General features: G+C 36.7%; 1 protein-coding gene across 3 annotated transcripts in view; it reads right to left on the bottom strand.

Annotated features, from left to right (window-relative positions):
• The window catches only part of LOC109081822 (synaptotagmin-2-like), a 62,747-nt gene that overhangs the window by 28,593 nt on the left and 20,966 nt on the right, over positions 1–13,188 (bottom strand). For 2 of the 3 annotated variants that reach the window (XM_042751284.1, XM_042751286.1), the window contains exon 1: positions 2,711–2,877. The exons of the other annotated variant lie outside the window; for it this stretch is intronic. The gene's annotated coding sequence lies outside the window, so the exon portion shown is untranslated. Of the gene's footprint in view, positions 1–2,710; positions 2,878–13,188 lie in introns of those variants that run through there. 3 annotated transcript variants of the gene reach the window in all.

Below are 13,188 nucleotides of genomic sequence, written 5' to 3'. Positions count from 1 at the left end.
GGCAAACTGATCATTTTTTTTCTTCTGTCAAACACAAATAACATAATTTGAAGAATCTTTCAGCTGCTTTTGTTAGTAGAATAAAAGCCAATGCGGGTCCAAAAAATGTAAGCTCATTGGTTCTTGCCTGTCACATCATGATGTCATATTTGTGTGTTCATCAAGTGACTCTATTGCATCAGAATACTTTGATATTACAACTGATTAAACCAGTGGACTACTTTTAAGTCTCCTTTATGTACTTTTTGGAGCTTTGGACCCCATCTAGTATTAATATATGGACAAAAACAGCTGGAAGATTCTTCTTTCGTGTTCTGCAGCAAACAGAACGTCATATAGGTTCAGAACAATACGAGGGTGAGCAGACAATGTCAGAATTTAGAATTTTTGGGTTAACTAAACCTAGTCAGGATGCCAGCATGCAAAGCACAACATTCAATGGTCTTTTCAGCAGGTCTAATAAATGTCATGATGTTCAATGAATAATGTGTTTTTTCTTCATTTAAACCTATTATATGGCTTCTGAAGCCTTCACAACATCTGGTCACCATCAAAGGGAAAGAGCAGCCTGGACATTCTGCTAAAAATCTCTTTTTGTGATCTACAGATTTAGAGTCTTACAGGGCTTGAGTAAATGAGGGCAAGTATGACGACATGGTTTTCATTTTTTTGTGAACTATTAACAGTGATGGTTTCCAAACTAATGAGCTATATCCTGAAAGAAAGAGGCATTCTCCCCATAAAGAATGGAATTCCACAATGATATTGTACTTTTCTTTGTCTATATTGATCCCTCTAACATAATCCTTTGGGACAGGTTTTAAATAATGTTCTCCTGCCAATAAAAGCTATCACTTGTGTCTTATCAAGTGTAATTCATAACGCAAAACTGTGATGCGAGACCAGATGGGAACGAGTGTCCATGATGATAAACGACACTAGCTGTTTTATGGTTTCTCTCTAGACATTACTTTTCCAGTGAGCCTGTGTTGATCTTTTTACATCTAATAATAATAATAATAATAATAATAATAATAATTTGATAATAATAATAATAATAATAATTTGTCATGTGACTTTTTCTCGAATTAAAAAAAAAACACTTAAAAAGGAAAAAGAAATCACAAATGAGAATGAATGAACTGAAATATTTATCTTGAGAGAAACATCTACAGTATAAGTGAAACAAAGTCTAAAATTCCTCTAATTTGTCTTGCTCAATCAGAAGCATGGTAATTGGTCATGTAGATATCTAAGGTGGTGGGTAACTTGTTTAAACCCCAATCATTCATATTACATTTCTCAAACACATATGAACATTAGCAGTCAACAAAAACATTCTGAAAAGAGCAAAAACAACCCAACAGCTTTAACATCTGAAACCAGAGAGATCAGGCAAGCTATAAAGCACAAATATTGTTACCGCATTTTCACATTTTCCTCATTACATCTGCACTCAATGTCACACTGTACTGTACTCTGGTTCAAATCTAAAGCCTTGATGACACAGCATTTGTCCTTGAGAACGTCCCTTCCTTGTGCTCCCCAGTCCTCTGCAGGAGAATCCCAAGAGAGCAAGAAAATCCTTGCCAGAGAAAGAGAGCGAGAGCTGCCCAGCATCTAAGGAAGTTCCCTTTTCATTCCAGTGTGTCGAATTGACACTTCTAGCATCCAATATAAGCACTAACTCAAGCCTCTAGCAGAAACACAACACATTTACAACAACCACTGTGACAGGAAGCACCAAACCAGACGAATCTGAGAGTATTTAAAGGAAAACAATTGGTGAATTGATATAGACATGTTGTCCACATTGGAAACATCTCAATATATAAAGAGTATTTAGATGTATTAATGGGAACAGTATTGATTATCAAGTTTTCTATAAAGTGTTCAACACAAGGTGGAAATCAACGACAAAGTGCATTGAATGAAAGCGGACAGCAGGTATCCAGTTTCCTCCTCTCTTTGCTGTACCGCAGAGCTCTTATAATGTACTCCATTATCTGTGGTCTCTCCCTGTGATCTGCTCTAACGGCAGCTGTACCAACGAGCCGCAGCATATTGTCTTGCCGCTGTTTGGTGATGGGGAGGAGGGTGTCGTTCCCATTGCCCCTCCGGGGGAAACGTGGCAGCTGTCATCGGGACCGACCTCTGGAAACTCTCTAGGAAGCGACCGGCACCCATACACGGATGGAGTAAACACCTACCCGCCCGCCGACAGCTCGAGGCTTACTTTGCCCTTGTGCACCGTTCCGGGACCAGCTTCCAGTGACGGGTCCCTGACTTCAACCTCTATGAGGTGTGACAGAAAACTGACCTGAGATCAGCAAGTAATGCAAGTTGAACTAAACTAACCCATATAAGCCGACTGGGACAAACGCTTTGAGCTCGGGACACTGCAGCAATTCCCTATCAGTTAAACATCACTTTAGAGACCAGTTTTCTTCAGACTCAACACAAACAAGAGTTATCCAAGACTGACAAGCATATGAATCACACTGCAGTACTCTAGTAATCAGCGTGCTGCCACTCTCGAACGGGCTTTCCTCTCCGCTGCAAGATTAAGTCATAAGCATCTAGTGCCCTGGACAATCTTTCCAGCATCCAGCACAGCATATCCCACCTTCTTATATCCGGATCCCCCCTCCCAATTTTGCAGCACCTTTGAGAAAAAAAAAAAAAAAAAACACGTTGAAAGGCTACACACCTGACTGCAGTGATCTGCTCAGTCCTAATCCTCAATGAGCGTCTGGGCCATACACCAGCGAGGCACTTAGGGGTTAACGTTTCAGCGGTGTGCGAACGTCTCCTGCTCGCGCTCTTCCATCAGCCTGAGAAACTGCAGTCATCCCCCCTCTCCACTCGTTACTGCAGCACCACACACACACACACTCCAGTGAACACACACAAACACCCCTCCCCTCCTTCTGTGTGCTCTCTCTGCCACTTTCTCTCTCCCACAGAGAAATCCCCCCCTCCAAATACACACACACCCATTCCCTCTCTCTCCATTTTTCCTTCCCCCACCCTTCCCATTCCATCCTCTTCCTAAGCTGCCTGATTGGAGATGCTGCTCACACATCTCTGCATACATCCCTGTTTCTTTTTTTCTCGTGTCTCCATCTCTCTCGCTGTGGGGTAATCAGCACGGGTCAATATGAAACACTTCCTCTGCTGTCCCCATCAAACTCTGTGACCTCAAAATACCCTGTTGTTTTTGCTGAAATGCAGCCTGTTTGATGGTAAAATTCAATTTTGAATACAATACAATACTGCTCTCTGGACAGAAGAGGAAAAATGGAGCGGTTGCCTGCATTTTTAAAGAGAAGGTCTGCAGAGGCTCTGCTGCTCACAATATGTTGCAGCAGAGAGAATGAAAGACATAGAGGAAAACCTTAAAGAGATGGCAGAAGTATAATGTTTGACTGATATGTAAGGGATAATGTAAAGTCAGCTGGCTAAATAAACTGTACATTATACACTTAATACAAGCTATGCAGAAAATTGGTTGTCTGGGACAGCGGTCAGCTTAGACAGGTTAGTGTCATTATACAAACATATCCGACTAAAGAATCCCATCATTGCCCAATAAGAACCAAGTATTTCGGGAAGCTGTGTATTAAGTTGACCAATAAGAGATGAACTGATATATCAGTTTTACCAATTAATCGGCACCGATAGTTCTTATTGTTTAGAATTTAGTTGAATTTAGTAGTTTTTCTTTCTAGACGTTTTCTCTCTCCTTTTCATAATTTTATTCCATTTTTTCATAAAGTAAAAATAACAACATCATCAGTGTGTCTGTAGTGATGAAGCAAGGTTATTTTTATTTAATTTCATTTGGTAAGTACAAATCATTAGTTTACTTTTGTTAATTTTCAGCTCTATTTTACATTAACTGAAAATTTTTTCATTCATACTAATGCGGATTTTTAAAAAACGATTGGCCTGTTATCGGATATCGGTTATCGGCTAGATTTTCCAATAGTAGTTTTCCGTATTTTAAAACTGACACTAGGTAAAATAAGCATTTTTATTCAAGCCACATGACACACATTGTGCTAATGGATGTTTGTACTTATTAAGTCATGATTGTTTTAAAACTGTATGTGGGTTCAAAAAGAAAACAATCACAACTGAAAACATGCTTTAAATATAAACATACTCTGTAATAGGTTGCTTATAAAGCAGTATGGTTGTTTGTCATTTGGTCAGAAATTAAATGGACCAGCTGGTCTACCAGATGGTGGAGATGTGGTTGAGCTGGTAGAACATTTGATCAAGCTGGTTAGAACTGGTACAAAATCTTCAACCATCAGGCACCATGTTTCATACCTAATACTTCTACCTTAAGGGTGGTATGACCTGTGTTTTCAAGCAGAGCCCATGCATGACGAAAATAGACTAGGTCAATCAGGTCCAACTTGATGGTTAACAATCCAGCTTGGACCAGATACAACCCAACACCAGTTGCAAAAAACAGTGACCATGTTAAGTTGCTTTTAGCATGATTGTACTACTGCAAGTATCTAAAAATATCTGAAAACAAAAATGTGCACCATCCATTTTGGACTTAAAATAAAACAGGTATTAAAACTAGTTAAACTTGGGTTAAACGACACACAGGCACAATGTTTAGTCAATACCAAATATTGATTATATAAAGACCAAATATTGACTGCAAAAGACCAAAGACTGGGTTTCACTAGTAAAGCTAGTGAAATTAAATTCTTAATGATACACTCAACCTTTAATTCAACATAAGGATCATGTGACATTTCTTCCTGCATCTTGCTGCATCAAACAGTTTTGTCAACCTCAAATCAATGCAAAAGCATTTTTTTTTCTGCAGCTACTGGAAGCACTGAAGTTCTCAAACCCCCTCATTATTTGGGACTGAAAATAAAACGATAGCCGTGAAGTAAATGTAATGAGTGAAAGATGTACTCTAGACGATTCCAGCATTTCACTGGTGTTTCCCAGTATTCAGTGAATGATGTGAGAGTTAATGCACACCAGAGTAACAAAGCAGCAGTGGGATAGCGCTCATATGGCGTATTCACGGTTTGATCTGCCTGTACTCTGTGTTGGTCCACTGTGATTTCAGTCTCGGGCCCCCCGGAGACAGACAGCTGGAGACTCACAAGGCTTTTATTACGTGTCACAAAAAATTACCCATCTCCCTTAAGTGTGGCTGCCTCCTTCAGAGCTGATGAAAATGAAATCAATAACGCCTCAATCACTCTAAACGGGAGAGAAAGGGATGGCCTTTTCCATTCCTCCACCTAGTCCTCAATGAGAGGCGGATCGTTCGGCCCTTACAGACTGTCAATATTTGCCGCAAACTCTAGCTACATGCTTAGTACAAGATTACTCACATTAACAGGCAGAACTGGATTCTTTTGGAGAGAAAATCTTGGAATGGTTTCAAAAAGAAATCAATGTGCTTAAAAAAAGAAATCACAGGTCTTTCATGAAGCAAAGACACTTACATGTGCTCAAAAGTGTCTAATCATGAGCTGTGAAAACTGCCACACTATAGTGTCTCAAAATTGAAAGACTACTTCAGAATATACAGACGAAAGTTAGCAATTGAGCACTACATGTTCTTTTTGCCTCAAAAGACTTTGAATGGCGCAAGCTATATGGAGCAGCAAGCAGATGTAAGTGATCTCAGTAAGATGCTTTTTAGAGGAACTTGCCTTTCAGTGACCACAGAGTATTGACTGATTCTGGATCTATTTCACTCACTGGTGACCTCAGCTTGGACCCTGAGTGACTTCTGTCCTGAGGCGTAGCTCTGAGACCGGATGGAGCTCCTTCTGTTTACTCACAATAACAATAGACCAGCCTTGACAGAAACAGTGTGAAAACCTGTTAAATTTAAGACTATTATTTATTCATATCATGATCTAGATCAGGCTTTCCAAAATGTGGGTTTGTGAGAAAAACCTCGGGGGCTTTCTGTGCTGATAAAAATCTAATAATAAAATCAAATGTTTAAATTAATGTTGTAAAATTAACAAATAAATGTTTCTCCACAATTAATCAAAATCACTTTATTATCAAATTTAAGGCATTTCCGTGGATAAATATTTGCCAAAATAAAAGCTAGAGGAATTGAATGTTTAAAATTACAACATAAATATTAATTTTGTAATATTGTAAATAAAATTTCATAATTTTCAAATGTTATTTTTTTACAGAACATTTTTAATTTACAACAGTAATAAATTTATATATTCATTTTTAAAATTACAGTTTAAACAAAAATATAACAGCCAGCCCTAATATAATAATATATAATTTATATATAATATTTTATTATATATATATATATATATATATATATATATATATATATATATATATAATAAAAAAAAAAAAAAAAAGAAAAAATAGTCATTTATGTAACCTTATATTTTATCTGTTTATTTACATATCATGTGACCATTACCAATATCACAGAACCAAGAACGTGCAAATGTGTCCCTAATTTTTAGACTTAAATTTAACATCTCAGGAGTAATTCAAGTAAGTATTTTACATCTAAGGGCTAGTGGGGGTCTGCATTCATAAAAACCCTAAAATGACCCCCAACCCTGTAATCTGTTCTTTCAGAGCAGTTTCACTGTCAGAAAACAAAAGTAAGTTGAAACAGTCAGTAATACAATGAAAAGCAGAAAATTACAAACAGTACAACAAATACAATAGAATAAAAGACACATATAAAATAAACTATTTAACCTAACCTAAAAATTATAAGCATATTTACAGTAAAATAGCCTACACAGAAATTTAATAAAGTAATCAAATGTAAAAAATAAATACAAATAAAAAATAAATTAAAAACTTGGATTAATTGTACATTAATTTATTAATATAAAGTTACAGTAAAAAGCAGTACATTATTCTCGTTTTCTTTTGTTGTTTAACATTAACAGAGCAGCTGCTGTCACTTTAAGACTGAATACACAGATTTCTTATTCTCACAAGCATTCGATTACTTTCCCACCTGATTGTTTTTGACATTTTATATTTGTCTAAGTGCATACCCCAAAAGCGTATACACAAAACTTGTCCTTGTTTCGTTCCATCATGGATCTTGTGCACAGAAAACTGCTTGTGAAATAGTGTCTTTTTTGCAGCAAAAAAAAAAAAATATATAATAATAATAATAATAATAATAATAATAATATATATATATATATATATATATATATATATATATATATATATATATATATATATATATATATATATATATATATATATATATATATATAAAAAGTTTTTTTTTTTTTAATTTTTTTTTCAAGCATGTCCTGTCACATTAGATGATTTGGATGTTACATATTGTAGGAAGCGTGACAGCGCACTGCTTTAAAGGATTTTAATGGAATGTGGCATGGTGTTTTCATAATCGTTAAAATCTAAAAACAAACAAACAAACACACATAAACAAAAAATTATATTAATCGCTCAGTCCTATTCGTTAAATAATCTTTGAGAGCAAGGGGGCTCCCTGGTGGTTTCGGAGGGTATATGCAATTTGTGTACTTTGCATATAAGGAGGACCTATACTGTCTAAGGGCACTGGCTGACAAAAAAAATTTGGAACCAAAATAAAACACATCGCACAGCTAGATATTCAACATCATCCTCCTTGGCTACTGAAAGCTTATGTTAAAGGATTGATAAGGAATGCCCTCAATATTTAAGCAGATACTGTCATTGGAATGGTTGAAATTTAAAATAAGCAAGGAGAATTTTCAGCTCTAGATGTTTTTGTTCAAACCAGGAGGCAATTAAATACATTTCATAAGAGTTGTAGTTACAGATCTCTAATCTAATAAATTTTAATAGCGCCACTGTATTTGCAGTTTAATGCGGCCATAGCCAGAGGCCCGTGTGACTCATAACCTACTAAAACTGCTGTGGAGAATCAGAAAATAATTACATGAGCATTCTGCTATATCACTAGTAAAAATCAGAAACTCAACGGTAGTAACCTAAAAACAACACTCCCTCATCTTGCTTAGTAAACCGTTTTTGTATGTGTTTCCCCAGTCACTCTTGTCTGTGTCTGCCCTCTTCAGTGTGGTGTAGTGTTTCAGCTCTGGAGCTGGGGTGAGTGCTGAGGGAATACCTCCAGATCCTGCATCCTGCAAACAGCTTGCAGCGGGAGCGAGGAGGGGTGGCTCTGGCACGGGCAGGACGTTCTTGGCCGCTATAAAACAAGCCCTCTCACTGGGCTTGTCTTGTTTATAATAAACAGACTGAGATATTATGTTAACTGACGTGCATTTTAAAGATGATGAGTGTAATTTCAGTGTTACAGTATAAGATTTATATGAGACAACTATCAATCGTAAACCAAGGGCAAATTTAAATATAGCCATTTTTATTGTCTACAGTACCTTTCCATTTATGTCCTAAAAAGTACATCAAAGAGCACCAAAAGGTCTCCTAGCATCCACAGTACCTCAGAAAGACCTCAAATGACCAGCACTGAAGGCACTGACTTGGAGAAATTAATGCCAATATCCCAGTGGCTGAGCACAAGCGTGAGAGTGTAAGTAGGGAGTAATCAATAGCTTTTATGATGGGAATTGAGACAGCACTCAAATAGAGCCTATAATAATCTGGGTGTAGCGCTGTACATTTGCGCCATTTGAAACGCATTAGGTGCGGTGACATCACACCTGATATCTGTACAAAAGATATGGCATTGTTTTAAAACATCATTGTTAATCCATACTTCATTATGAGTGACCTCGCAGGCACAGTGTAGTGTGTAAACCCATATCAATTCAAAATCAATAGTCTCAAGCAAGTCGATGAAACTGTAACATTTCGTTTTACTGGTCTTGATCAACACACACTATATTTTGTACATTATTAGTCTTTTTTCAGCCCCTCTCATAGAGTTTCCAGGCAACTATCAATTAGGGAAATGACTCATATGAATTGTTGGGGGTGGGCTTTCGAAAGAACACATTTTGTAACGCATAAAGGATATCCCATAAATCACAGTCCTCCCCTGCAGCTCTTGAATTATCACACTCCAGCACACCCATCATGGCGCCGTCTGGCTGAACAAATCTCCATCGCAAAACTGCATTGTTTTGTCATGACAAGGGTTGGATTTCCATTCCTGAAAAAAAATCTCACGTTTAAGCGAAGCTGTGAGGCTGAGAGATTCTGCTCTGAGCAATCTAATCTCAAACTCCAGTATGTGTTCAGTAAACAAAACTTCAGTACCTGTATCAGATGTGTTGTCTTGTATCGCTTTTGTATAAGTGCAGGAACCTGAATATAAAGAGCAGAGCAGTACAGAATTCTCAACTTTTTTTACACAAAGGACTGCCATTGTCCAGCACTTAAATGCCCAACCTTATGGTCTATTAATGTAATGTTATGCAATTATTGCAAATCTGCTTGTTTTCAAACTTTTTTATTAACAGAAACTGAGAGTACTGATATATTAAATTGACCACAATCCATTTTGTGGTTCAAGAAATGCATGTTCATCAATAAAAACTATAGTTATTAAGGAGTGTAAATACCCATTGCATGTTCTTTTTACATTTAAAACTAAAATAGAGTTAGATTATTTTAATATATAAATTATTGCTTAATTAGTTTTAATTAGCCAACAGCCCCCCTGGAAGTTAATTGAGCCCCCCTTGTGGGAATAAATTTATGGTTTAATCTGTAATAAACAATATTTATGGAAATTAATAATCCAATAGCATCAAATACTCCTGTGAAATTTTGGAAACAAGCTGACATATAAAACTCAGAACAATATTGTATTATACAAGGTTGCACAAAATGACATAAAGTAAAACATTTTAAACTGTCACTGTTCTGATGAGGGTGGTGGGGGAAAACAACACTAAATGCAAATAAAAACATGCAATTAACCATATACTGTAATCATGCATAAATTTGGAACCTCTGTTTTTAAGCATGTAGTAAGAATAGCGAAATGTAAAGAGACTTCCAAAATGTTTCCAATATTATATATTGTTGACATCATAAGCCGTGAGCCTACAATGTTGTTGACACGTTGTAGACATCACAAACCGTGAGTCCATTCAAACCCTACAGATTTTCATAACTCATAAATCTTTGTTTAATTGTAAATACATTTGTGTGTATAGTTGGCTCGCCACTAATGTAAAACCACTGCTACTGTATATAAAAAGAAGCTTTTGGTTTAGCAACAGCCACATCGTTGTATGAGTAATAGACACATTGCAGCTTCTCTAAGGGAAAAGGAGAAGACATTTAGAGGTTGCTGAAGTGCAGCTCCTCTGCTCAATGTCTCTGGGACAGTCCCAATCCCCATAATAACCATGACTACTATCTCCATATGTGGAAAAAGTCAGAGATAAACTGGTTTAATCTCTCTCTCTCTCACTGCAAGATTTCCTTCTCTCCATATACACACACATTTTCTTCGCCTCTCAACAGCGTTTTTCAGACTCCCGCTATTTCTTGAAATTAGTGCTAATGTGAGAACACATTAAAAGATTTGCTCATCCATGACTAGCTCATCCCCTGAGAAACTACACAAATCTTTAATTTCTTCATTTCTATGTCCTCACTCTTTCGAACCGATCCTAAACAATTGTGACCAGCCACACACATATGAAAAATGGTATTATTCTGACACAGCCAAATCCATAACCGAATTACACCTACGCTCTGTCTTGTTAGCTCTTCCTGTTGGATGCACAGACAGACAGGAGGTACCAGGAAGCATCATTTGGCGTTGACCTTCTAGGAGAAATCCGAAAGACGACTATTGCAAATAAAAACACACAGACCCAAACAAAAACGCTCTGAGGCAGAAGCTCAGATCCCCCTTGATAATATTATGGTTGTTAGCCCTCCCAAACCATGAAAAAAACAAACCTAATGTGGCAGACCCCACACAAACAAGGTAATTGGATCTTTCTCCTACTTGTTTGTTTCCCAATAGGACAAAATGCCAAACATTAATACAAAAAAACCAAAAAACCAGCAAAAAATAACAAAAAGCATCCAGCGCTTCTGTCCACTCTGATGATTCAGTGTCCAGGCTGAAATCACTAAGCGCTTCTGTCCACTCTGATGATTCAATTCCAGGAATGAGAACACATAAACGAAGAGAGAATAGAGGACAAAATTACATGCCGCTTCCTTTGTGGTGTAAAGTGCAAAATTGTTCTTAAAAGCAATAGTCAAAGCACTCTTACAAGGAACAAAGCAGAAAGATCTTGCTATAAATGTATTATATCTCTATAAAGAAAATGTGCTCTTCTCCATGAGTATTTGGTTAGCTAAAGATACAAAATCAGCTCAATTCTACAGCAGGGGTGTCTGGTCCTGCTCCTGGAGGACCAACGTCCTACAGAGTTAAGCTCCAATCTGTCCCAACACACCTGCCTGAAAGTTTCTAGTAATCCTGAAGACCTTGATTAGCTGGTTCAGGTGTGTTTAATGAGGAATGGAGATAAACTCTGCAGGATAGCGACCCTCCAGAAGCAGGATTGAACACTACTGGTCTACAGGGTTTGTAATATTTTTGAGCAAGTCATGTGACACAAAATATCAACTAAGGGCTGTAAAAAATACACTTTCAGAAAAAAAAAAAAAAAAAAAAAAATTGGTACAAAATCTGTCACTGGGATGGCACCGTTTCAAAAAAGTACACCTTTACGGTGCTTAATACCCTTGTGAGCAGCAGAGCAACATATAGTGCTGTTGTGCTTCAGGTATCCCGAGTTCGATTCCTGGCTCGTGGACTTTCCTAATCCCATGCCCTTATCTCCCTCCCACTTCACTTTCTGTCCGAGTACTGTCCTATCATAATAAAGGCAAAAACACCAAAAAGGTACAACTTTTTTTTTTAGCCCTATTACCACCAAAGGGTACTGCCCTCTTTTTTTTCTGAGAGAACCTACAACACAAAGGAATACAAAGAACATTTCAGCTGTTTTTCCATTTGTTATGAAAGTCAATTGGATTATATTTCAAGCATGTTTCAAGAAGTACACTCTCTGAAAAAAGGCACAAAAGCATGCATATTAGTACCTTAACCCTAAAAAGGGCAAACCCATAAAGAGACATTATATATATATGTAATGCTGTTTTTCATCTTATTGGGATAATACAATTTCATGATTTTTTTTCTAAACTTGACTCTTATATTTGATTTTAATGTTTGTATCCCCAGGATACGTCGCCCCTTTGGGGGTATAAGTTCACTGGAAGCAGAACACCTGTTTATCAATGCTTGTTACTAATTTTTTTTTTTTTTTTAATTTTATATAAAATAAATCTTTTATAAAATATGTTGCACTCTTAAATTGCTATAAAATCAAAGCCATATATCTAACCGATTTATGTTCCAAATTTGAAGTTGATATCACAAAAATTGTTGTTCCTGTGAGATTTTCTTTGGGCACTATACCAAAAATAACCACTGGGTTACACCCAATCCCTATTGAATTTTTCTAATGCAGTTTTGTGTCACAAATCAATCATTTTCTGTCACAATATGACTTCTATTACAAAACAGTCACCAGATATGGAATCTTGACTGCCAGACCTTTCCAATGATATACACACAGTCTATAACAAAAAAATAAACATTTAATTAAAAAAATAAAAGGGTGATGTATCCCACTAAATACAAACAACAACTGACAGATTACAAAAAAAATAAGCATTTAATTTATAAAATTCAATGTAAACCTAATAAGCTAATGCTGAACAACAGCTTTTTAAACCGGTAAGTCCCCTCCAACATGTGTAAATATGTGAACTAGATCAACTTTTATCGGAGGGTGAGTAGATTTCCCACGACATGCGGACATGCTGTTTTAAACGCTTCCTGTGAGCTAAACAAAGAATGTAGAAAGAAAAGTCACCTCATCTAGATATTCACAACAAACACCGTTTCAAGATGAAACCAAGAAATGAGACCTTTGCTTTCACTCCTTCTCCCAACAAGCTTCTCAAATGGTTGTATCCATCAGGATACGTCGTCCCTTTTAGGGTTAAAGGTAAAGAAGCATACATTCGAAAAAGCACTGCCCCAGTAACAGCTTTTGTGCCTTTTTATCTGAGAGTGTAGTGTGGAAGGTTGCAATTCAAGTATGACATATTGTATACCAGAGTTTGGAATAC

This window comes from Cyprinus carpio, chromosome B23 (genome assembly GCF_018340385.1).
Source record: "Cyprinus carpio isolate SPL01 chromosome B23, ASM1834038v1, whole genome shotgun sequence".
NCBI classification, from domain to species: Eukaryota; Metazoa; Chordata; class Actinopteri; order Cypriniformes; family Cyprinidae; genus Cyprinus; species Cyprinus carpio.
This window is presented reverse-complemented; position numbering and strand designations above follow the sequence as displayed.